General features: G+C 61.7%; 1 pseudogene; it reads right to left on the bottom strand.

Moving 5' to 3' along the window:
• Positions 1-10888, bottom strand: part of LOC144238890 (nuclear pore membrane glycoprotein 210-like) — a 69755-nt pseudogene that overhangs the window by 987 nt on the left and 57880 nt on the right.

Raw genomic sequence — 10888 nt, forward strand, 5'->3', positions numbered from 1 at the left:
AGATTCCCACCCACAGCCCAGCCCGCCCGGCCCGGCCCTCCTCGCCCAGGCCCGTGCCAGCCGCGTCCCGTCCCAGGACTCACGAGGACCAGGCCCTCAGCCATCCATCACAAAGGCCACCGTGACGGGGGTGCTGATGGCTTGGTTAGTCACGGGGCTGGAGAAGGTCAGGGCGGTGGTCAGAGGCCCCTGGCTGCCGGCCGCGGGACCCGAGATGACGACTGTGTAGGTGATGAAGCCGGGGAACCCCAAAGACTTTTCCCTCTCAAAGGGCAGCACGGCCAGGGACCCCGATTTCACCAGGGAGAGAGAACGAGGCTGGAGAGCCCCCCTCCGCTCCTGCCTGACAGGCTGTGCTTCCCCCCAGGGCCCGAAGGCCAGGGGTGGGGACCCTTCCCTGGTCTCCTGTCCTGGGCAGGTGACGCTGCCTGGGTCCTTCTGGCTGACAGCGTGAAATCCACAACGTCAGGGAAGGAGCATCCCGTGTGTGCTCACAGTGTTTTTAAGGAAAGGACAAATCAATACCATGCGCTTCTAATCACGCGCTCTTTAAAAAATGCTAAACCAACATGAACTACCACCAAATGCGAGCCTTCCAAGGGAACAGCCTGGAGCTCTGTTAATGGCCGATTGGCACTGGCTCAACCTGGGCTGGCAGACCCTCCGTCACCGGCAATGAACGCATCACCGTCACGGTACAATAATGTTCACCCACATTTGCTGTAGCGAGACCGGGGACGGAGCAAACCGAGAAGCCAAAACCCCTTTGCCACATCACCCCAGGTCTCCTCCCAGCTTGCTGGGCTGCGGGACCAAGGACATGAGTCACCCAGCATCCAGCAGACGGGGAAACTGAGGCACAGGGCTAGGACTTGTCCGCAGCTGTGTGGAGTCAGCGACCGGTTACGGATTAGAGCCTTTCTTCCTGCCCCACATCAGCATACATTCCAGCACTGACTTCCATTCACTGAACGTACTGAATGTTCACTGAGCACATACTACATGCTCGGTAAGCTCTAGGCCCAGTGCTGCCCTCACCTGCCGAACTCCTGGTTGGGGGCGTCTGGCAGAAATCCCAGGAACTAGGGGCGCCTGGGTGCCTCAGTCGGTTAAGTGTCCGGCTTCGGCTCAGGTCATGATCCCACGGTCCTGAGTTTGAGCCTCAGTTCGGGCTCTGTGCTGACAGCCTGGAGCCTGCCCCAGATTCTGTCTCCGTCTCTCTGCCCCTCCCTCATTCAAGCTTTGCCTGTCTCTCTCAAAAATAAATACACCTTAAAAAAAATTCCCAGTAACTAATACTATGATACAAACTCATAGATAGTCGTATGGGGAAAAAGAAAAGGTTAAAGGTAGTTACTTAGAAACATTTTCTTTAATTTTAGAGAGAGGTGGTCCAGGACGTCCACGTGCCACCTGGTCTCCCTGCCTCCCCGGCCTTTCCAAGGCCCCTGGCTTGTGTGCGGATGCCGCTCACCTGCAGGTTCTCTGGAATGCCCACGGCACCGAAGACCTTGACCTCAGAGCTGGTTGCTCAAAACGAGTTCAGCCTGGTCTGTGTAAAGCCCTGGACTGAAGGGCACCTTGGCGCCGGCCGCCTCCCCAGAGAGGCGGCTGCCCGGGACGGAGGCGGTGACCAGCAGAGCCATCTTCTTCCTGCTGAGGTGCCTCAGCTGCTGGTCCACAGCCTGTGCGTCGTCAGCGAGCAGGGGTCCCGCCCCGTGGAGACAAGGGTGCTCCACGTCGTCCCCTCTCCCACCCACCCCGGACGCGGCACTTCCTCCTTGCTTTTCTAACTGCAACTCCTACGCATCCTTCAGAGCCCAGGTGGGGCGTCGCCTCCTCCAGGGACCTCTCTCGTCAGCACCCCGATCCGGCCTGGACACCCTTTCTGTGGCAGCTCTTTCGCTCCCTCCTCAGAATCCTCTGCTCACCGGATCCCGGCTGCACTGACGTCCCCGGGGTAGGGACGTCGGGGCCAGCTGTGCGTGTCAGGGCCTAGCCATCCTGGCTCGGTGTGGGGGTGAGTAAATAACGACGCTGTTGGTAACTCCTCTAATCAAGACTGAGCTGCACGTTCTTGGACGGAACTGAAAAATGGCCCCAGTGCTCCTCGACGACCACCATCATGACGACACTGGGCACGATCGTGGAGACGGGACAGGAGTGTGTGCCGCACACTACACTGAGCACATCGCAGGAACGACCCTACTGAACCCACGAAGCACCCCGAGTGGGCACCCCTCTTGCCACGCACCCCGTCATGGGGCCAGCCTGCCAGGGGGCCAGGCGGTCGCTCCAGCCCGTGACCCGGCATCACGGTCATCGTGGTTACGCTCCGACACACCGTCTGCCCTCGGCTGGTTCGCAAGGGCCCTTCCACCGCCTCGCGCTCGCACCGCTCGGGGCCAAGGCACCATCCTTCCCATTTCACAGAGGGAAGCAGCTCAACACCACTGGGCCTGGGCTGGGAAGAGCAGAAAGGGACTTGAACCCGGGCTTTCCAAGCCGATTGTGTCCTGCCTGCTGCGTGTAGGTGGCTGCTGAGAATGCCCGTCACCCAGCACGGGACGGCCAGCCCCTCCTGGTGGCCGAAAGGGACGACCGGCCAGAGTGGGGGCATCAGTCGCCAGGCTGGGCTCCTGACAGATGGCTGTCGGGGCAGGTGGCTGCTGTGAGCCCCACGCACCAAAGGGAACCCTCTGTGCAGGCCACTGTTCACACGCAAACCCTGGCAAACTCACCCCGAGCGGCGCCAAATCCCGGTTCTGCCGTGAACACGTGACGCGCTGGGAAATCCGAGTCGTCGTCCTTGAACCGGAGGTGGCAGCCGATGAGCCATTCTGGGTGCAGGGTCTCGATGGCTTCCAGCTGGGAGGGGAGCACTCACCTGGAGGCGGGAAGGGGCGGGACGGGCATGGGCCGGGCCTCCTGGCCGCCACACCCCAGCCCCCGCACCTGCCTGCAGGCCCCGAAACAGGGAAGAGCAGGCCACGCGCCGCTGNACCGCCTCGCGCTCGCACCGCTCGGGGCCAAGGCACCATCCTTCCCATTTCACAGAGGGAAGCAGCTCAACACCACTGGGCCTGGGCTGGGAAGAGCAGAAAGGGACTTGAACCCGGGCTTTCCAAGCCGATTGTGTCCTGCCTGCTGCGTGTAGGTGGCTGCTGAGAATGCCCGTCACCCAGCACGGGACGGCCAGCCCCTCCTGGTGGCCGAAAGGGACGACCGGCCAGAGTGGGGGCATCAGTCGCCAGGCTGGGCTCCTGACAGATGGCTGTCGGGGCAGATGGCTGCTGTGAGCCCCACGCACCAAAGGGAACCCTCCGTGCAGGCCACTGTTCACACGCAAACCCTGGCAAACTCACCCCGAGCGGCGCCAAATCCCGGTTCTGCCGTGAACACGTGACGCGCTGGGAAATCCGAGTCGTCGTCCTTGAACCGGAGGTGGCAGCCGATGAGCCATTCTGGGTGCAGGGTCTCGATGGCTTCCAGCTGGGAGGGGAGCACTCACCTGGAGGCGGGAAGGGGCGGGACGGGCATGGGCCGGGCCTCCTGGCCGCCACACCCCAGCCCCCCGCACCTGCCTGCAGGCCCCGAAACAGGGAAGAGCAGGCCACGCGCCGCTGGCCGGGCTGTGAAACGCCCCACGTTCCTTCCCACCAGGTCCCCCGAGGGCGGCCCAGAGCTTCGTGACAGCGCCATGGTTTATGAAAGCTGAGGCCCGTTCTACGGAGGAGGAGGGTCATTCTGAATCGCGAGCAACTTCAGATCAGAATCTCCGCATGTGGGCCAGAGCCTGCACCCAGCAGCACGGCAGAGGGGTCGGGCCCATAACTCACATCGTCTGTTCCCGTCGGCGGGGGGATGGGCAACTGCCTGCTGGGCATCAGGGGGGCAAGCGTCCCCGACTAATACACCGTCGTCTCGGCACCTGCGCAGCATCGGCCCCGTGCCCTGAAGCAGGAACAGAGAGGTTTCCATGACGCGGTAAAGCTGCCTCATCAATCAGAACGAGGACAGCGGTATTTAATTCTACCGGGTACGTGGCTTTAAAAGAAACACAACAAAAAACAATCCCAGCCCCTATCGATGTGTTTATTTCTGGCAGCTGCTGCCCAGGGCTGCCACGGGCAGGGGACAGGGTCGCACGTTCTATGCATGACTTGGAAAAGGTAATTACAAGAACCAAAATCGGCGGTGAGGCCTGCCCGGTCATTACTTCCCGGGATTGCCGGCGGTAAACTGGGGCTTTCTTCCCTCGGGTGTGCGGGGGCTGAGGTGGCATTTCCAGCTCAGACACAGGCAGTTTCTGGGTGCCGGGCTCTTTTAGAAAGCCTCGGATTTCTAAAAAGCTGGAAGGAACGGGCCCCTGGGGGTTAAACACTCTCTCTGCCTTTGGTGTGAGTTTGAGGAGGGCCACGAGGAGCCTCTTCCCTGCTCCCTGAGCCGGGGGGTGGGGTCTCCCCTCCCCAAGCAAGCCCCTCACTCCTTACCTCTCAGGTTAGAGCCTCTGTCTCCCACACTGCCGGTCACTTTGGAGGCCTCCTGGAAGCTGGTCTGGCCTGGGCAGACGGAACGGGACACGACCCTTTGAGGGACACGGGTCACTATCTGGGGAGGCAGCAGCACTGAGCACCGACCACGTGTGGGCTCCTGTGGCTTCACCCTGCTGCCTGGGATGCAGGCACTGCCCACTGCACCGGGGACAGACCTGAGGCCCAACGTCTTTTGTAGCCGTGGCCTGACGTGGCGGAGCTGGGGTCACACCCGGGGCCGGTCAGACCCCCCCTCCCTCTGAACAGGCTGCCTGTCCCAACAGCAGGTCTGAACGCGTTCAGTCTGGGGTGGGCTGTGGGTCGGGCTCCTGTGGCAGTTGCAGACCACCTGCCTGTGCATCAGTTTGGTTAACCTGTCGTCCAGCAAAGAGAGGAGGAGCCGTTTTACTTTACTGTCCTTTCTTCCAGATAAATCCACCTGACCAAATGCAACTCACGCAGCCTGGGTAGTGAAGGCCCCTGCTCACTCCCTTTGCCCATCCCACACTGGCTGCACCCAGATGCCCCAGTTCTGTGCCTTCCTTGGGCTGGGATCACCCCTCCCCCCCAGGCCCCCGGAGCCTGACGCCCGCGGTCCGCGCAGGCCCCCTCCAGCTGGAAGGCTGTCTGCCCACCTCTGGGCAGGCCCTCGGCACTTCGGGGCCCCCACAGGTCTGATTTCTAGCAGAACACGGACTCCTGGGGGGCAGGGATGGGTCCCACTTCTCCCTAAAGCCCCACGCGGCTCCCAGGCCCGTGGCTGATGCAGGAGCGCAGGCCGGCCCGTCACCCCGGACTCACGTGTGGGCACCCAGGCCCTGGTCTTCCACCTTCTCCTGTACCCCTGACTCCTCCATCTTCTCCCTGCTTCCTCCGCCTCATCCCCCACACCTGGTAGAGGGGCCCAAGGCCTCGCCCCTCTCCGCTCTGGCACGTTCTGCACGTCCCCGTCCACTCTCAGGTCTCTGAGAACCACTTCTGTGCTGTGGACTCTCACCCCGTCTCCAGCTTTCGGCCTGGGGACCTGCTGCCTCGTCACCAGCCTTGCCTGGAGGGGCCGCCACGCCTCAAGCCGGCCACGCCTCTGTCCACTCCTCATCTTTCCCGAGAAGCTGCCAGCCACGGGGTCCTCATTCCAAACATACTCTCTGATCGCCATCACTCCTTACTTTAAAACCAAAAAACCCTGGTAAATCCCTACTGGGACTGGCATAAGCTTCTGCCTCTTCACTCCGCAAGAGTAAGAGGTGCAGCTAATACCTTCCCAACATTTGCTAAGTGCTGAGTACCATGCTTAGCGCTTCACATAGGTTCACTCTTTTAATCCTCACGGCCCTCTTATCTCCATTTTACAGACAGGAAAACTGAGGCTCAGAGAGGTGAAATAACTTGCCCAGTGCCACACAGCCTCTCAGCGGCCCGGCTGGGATTTGAAGCCAGGCAGCCTCGCCCCAGAGCCTACATGCTCAACCAGAACTACCCAGAACCCGACGTGTATCGCACGATCTGGTTGCAGCTCCTGCCTCTACTTCCCCCCACTGCCCACGCTCCTGAGCCCGGCACACCTTTGCCTACGCCAGGCGCTCCCCTCGAGCCCCCTTCCACCCGCCCCTGCCCACTCTCCGTGGCTCATCCCGGGAGAGCACAGCTTTATCAGTCACAAGGTGCCTCCATCCGCGCCGGCTCGCCCGCTGCAGAGCCTCGGCTCTAAACATGCGAGCTACTAGGTTAAACTGCTGGATTCGATCACGTGCACGCTGGCTCTGAAATGAGACAGGTTTGGAACGCGGCCAGACGCTGCTCATTGATTCATTCTCGGCTGGAGGCAAACAGAAGAGGCAGCGGTTATGTTCGCCTCCAGAGAGACTCAAAAGGTGACTTGCCGCGGAGGCGTAACTTTGCCAGTGACGCCAAATGGCCACCTGGCCTGCCCACGCAGAGACTCCGGGGAAGCGCCCACGGGGGACATTCCTGCCCTTCCCTTGGCGTGCATGGGCGCTGGGGGAGGCCCCGGACCTGAGAGGTCAGCCCTGGTCGTGACACCGTTCGAAACGTGAGGAGGAAAAGGCCTGCGAAGAAAAGGGCCCCTGTCCGATCCCAGAGGAAGTGGGGAGCAGACCCCAACTCGGGTTCCAGACCCTGACTGCTGACCAGGGTGCTGGGACTTCTCCTTTGTAAAGGGAGAGCAGCCATTCTGGACAGAAAGCTAAGGGCTGCACCACACACGCCCCGAGGCCCTACCTCCTTGTAGGTCTTCAGGTGCCCAGCAACTCGCAGTAAAAACCATCACCGCTTCCGCCTCTCGGGCCACAGCCACGCACACCCACGCACGAGGGTGCTGTCGGCTGAGGAGCTCCAGGTTCCCGACAGGCCTGGGAGAGAAAGCTCGGGCTGTCAGTCTATCTTCCCGCACCTGTCATGCCCGCCCCGCCCGTCACCTGGGTGACCGTGCCGGCCTCCGGACCCGTGCCCCACGCTGCTGCCAGGGGGAACCCGCATCACGCTCAGGGTAGAAGCCGTGCCCCTCGCCTCTGCGCCCTGGCTCTGGCCGCTCCCCCGCCCCTGCTGCGGTCACCTGGCTGCAGCCTCCTGGAGCGCACCTGCTCAGGGAGCCTTCGGCCCTGCTTTCACTCCAGCGCCTGCCTGCTTGAACCTCTTGATGGTTCCCTTGTCCCGGGCTGGCCCCACACCACCACCCCTGCCCACCCGGCCGTTTATCAACCCCTTTTTAGCAAACAAAGCAAGCGTCAGATTGAGCGCTGGCGCCAGACGGCGTTTCTTAGTGAGAAGCCGATCGCGTTATGTAACAGATACAACAAAATATCTCAACAACCACATCCTGTTTCTGGCCAATGATATTTGCTTTTCTTTAGGGACAGCGTTGAACGTCCTTTTAAAATGAATTCAATTAGGTATAAAATAGGGAGTCAATGTAAAAAACAAAATTGAGGAACGCAGGCCGTGGATGTACAGGCAGAACAGGAATGGCTGACGTGCGGAGATGCCTGAACTGCCCGTAGCCGTTCTGCGCTTACATTTCCTTCTAGATGCAGGCTGTACGTGGCACGCGGTATCCACCAGCCGCAAGATGAATTAAAATGAAACAACGTAGCCCCTCGGCTGCATTAGCCACATTCCAGCCACATTCCCAGGGTTGGATGGTGAGTGCCCCCCCGCCCCCCGTCAGTCAGGTCGATGCAGGATGCTTCCACAGCGCTAGAAACTTCTAGCGGACAGCACTATACTAGCGCACGAGCTTTCCCCATAATGGGCCGCGTGCCATGTCCGTTGGGCAGTACGGGCCCAGAGGACTCGGATGTCACTGCTCAAACCCGGAGGCTGTAGGGTGACAACGGCCCCTGACAACACGGAAGCGGGGAGGGCGGAGTTCCCAGACACTTGTGTTTGTAAAAGCCATCGTCTGCCCCGTGCTCTTGAGCTTCATAGACGCCTGCTTGTCTAACGCCCACAGCGGGGGCCCCTCCCATCTTCAGGGCTGCCCCTGACTCAAAATGTGCCCCCCCCAACCCCGGCCAGTACCTTTCTCTCTCTCTCTCTCACCTTCCAGGTCGACCAGAACTGTGGCCAGACACAGGCCGTCACCCCCCACCACGCTCCGGGGAGACGGCCTGCGGGATGGGCAGCGGGACGAAGTCGGACAGGCCCGTGCGCCCCGCACGCTGAGCGGCGTCAGGCCCGCGCTGACGGTGCGGACGAGCAGGTGTTGCTGGCGACGCCCTTCCCGGCCTCTCAGTCTCAGGAAAGAGCCCGCAGCTCTGGAGGGCGAAGCGTAGTCGAGGCCTCTGCTGGGCCGAGCTTGCTGTGCACGGTGGCCCCAGGCGTCTCTCGGGCTAAGTTTCCCGAGCAGCTGGTGCAGAGCTTGGGCCACTGCAGCGGCACAAACCTGGCCTCATCGCATCCCCCCCCGGGGGGGACCCATGGCCAACAGCACGTCCCCCACGTCCCAGCAGGGGACGCAGAAGGCAAGGGGAGCCACGAGATGCTTGCTGGTCCTTCCGAACAGGGAACAAGGACATTCTCGGGAGGCACAGCCTCTGCCCGCTTCCTCATCGATATAATGGGGATAATACGTACCCGGATCCAGGCTCGACGCAAGCACTAAACCAGGTCAGTGGCTCTGAAGCCCCGAGCCCGGCGCCCGGCACACAGCGAGGCTCTGTCAACAGCAGCCAAGGTCGCTGTGACGGAAAGGCCCAGACTGGCAGGCCTGAGGGGTAGGGCCTCTGGCTTCATCACGCTCCTCCGCCGCGCCCTCCCTCCCCAGAGCTCTCGTGGGGCCTAGGAGAGAGGCTCCACCACTAACGGGGCCGGCGGGACCTCTGTCGGGGNCCTTCTCCACAACGGCTTCAGCCGCTGGCCCTGAACTAGGCGTGTTTCCCACGTGACAGGTGCAGAAACAGGGCCCCGGAGAGGGGAGCTGCCTGGTTTGGGAAGGCCCCACGAAGGCCAGAGCTGGGGCTGAGCTGCGTCCGACTCCTAACCCCAGATGCTCCACCAGGCTTTGCCCCCTGTGCCCGGCCCGGGCGTGCTGAGCAGGCCCGTGAGGAGGCCAAGTGCAGCGGTCAGCCACACCTGGACACAGCCTTCTGCCCCCGAGGCGCCCGGGAAGCCCTGCCCGAGCGTCCTTCCTGCGAGGCCGGCTGCTTCTCTCTCCTCCTCCGAGCTGGTCTGCCTGCCCCTGGGCCCGCAGTTCTCAACCTTTAGAATCGCCTGGAGGTCTCGTTAAGCAGGGTGATGGTGGGGCGCCTGGGGGGCTCAGTGGGTTAAGCGTCCGACTTCGCCTCAGGTCATGATCTCACAGCCCATGGGCTCAAGCCCTGCATCGGGCTCTGTGCTGACAGCTCAGAGCCTGGAGCTGCTTCGGATTCTGGGTCTCCCTCTCTCTCTGCTCCTCCCCCGCTCGCGCTCTGTCCCTCTCTGCAAACAGGCTGCAGGGAGGAGTCAGCGGGCAGATACGGTGAATGTCTCACTCCTTCCTCACCAGCACCGGAGCACCGGAAGGTGCGTGCTTGCTCTGACCAACTTCTGTAGAGTCTGTGGTTGGCTTCCACCCAGCACAGGGCCAGCGCAAGGGCCGGGCTGCTTACATCTCCCCTGCAGTCCCGCTTTCACGGCTACACAGAGTTTATCACAAACCCAACTCCTCGCCTCCGGCCTCCAGCGGACATGGCCAACAGCTTCGCGCCACATGGCAGTAAAGCTCTCCTTCTAGGGACACTAGGGTCTCCGTGTTACCATCGGCCGCCCCCACACGAAATCCCGGTACACCTGGCCTGCACCGGCACGGGGGAAATGAGCCTCACCCACACCCTACCTGTTAGCTGCAAAGCTGAGGACGGAATTGCCAGCGTGGAAGGTGTCTCCGGAGTTGTCGTGGAAGTGGACGGTGAAGGTCACGGTCATTCCCAGAACAGGGCTGCCCAGCCTCCCAAGGAGGAGTCACCTGTCCCCAGGGGGGCCCACCTCAGGAGGGACCGGGGGCTGGATCGACTCAGAGGTCATGGAAAGAGAAGAGGCTGTGGTCCCCTGAGAGTCCCAACCTAGTGACGAGAACCTCACCTCCCCACACAGCAGGCTGGACTTACTAAAACCAAACCCCTCCATCTACAAGAATCAAAACCCCTGACGTTGAAAAATTAGGTCATTATTCACATTTGCAAAAATATCCCCAGGGTTTTCAGGGTTCAGTTTTCCTTCGACAGCCTGGCGCTCGGGTGTTTAAAGTGGAAGTTGTGCCCGTTTGGACTGCGGAGCAAGTATTCGCCAGCACCTGCTCCAGGGAAAGGGATTATGGAGCCTGGAAACCCGAGCTCCAGAGGGAGCGGCCCTGGCCCCCCCACCCCGGGGAGAATCTATCCTGGCCAGAAAGGCAGCCCCCGCTCAGAGACCTAGTGTCTTGGATAGAGGTCGGCGGGTGCAGTGGCCAGTGCACGGCGGGTGCTCGGCACGTGTTTGCTGAAGGAGGATGAGCAGCAAGTCGCTTTCGCTCACTCAAAACCTGGGGTGCAGGTTCCCTGCCAGGCAGTAGTTACGGAAACAAGACGACATTCGCTAAGGAAACACGTCTGTAACCCTGGCAAAATCTCGAACTTGAAGTCACGTATCCTGTCTGTCACCCGGGATTCAGCAAGTGGCTACGATGAGACAGTGGAGGGAAATTCGGGGACCCGACCCAAGGACGCCGGGGGACAAAGTCCCTGTCACCACGGAGCACGGGATGGGAGAGGGACATGGGACGCGCCGTGACATGACCAGAGGACACAAGGCGGCTGAGCAGGCTCGGGGCTCGGGCCCAGACCCGGACTCTCCACCACTGAGTGGCTCGCTGGGCG

Source organism: Crocuta crocuta, unplaced genomic scaffold (assembly GCF_008692635.1).
Source record: "Crocuta crocuta isolate KB4526 unplaced genomic scaffold, BGI_CrCroc_1.0 scaffold157, whole genome shotgun sequence".
Lineage (NCBI taxonomy): Eukaryota > Metazoa > Chordata > Mammalia > Carnivora > Hyaenidae > Crocuta > Crocuta crocuta.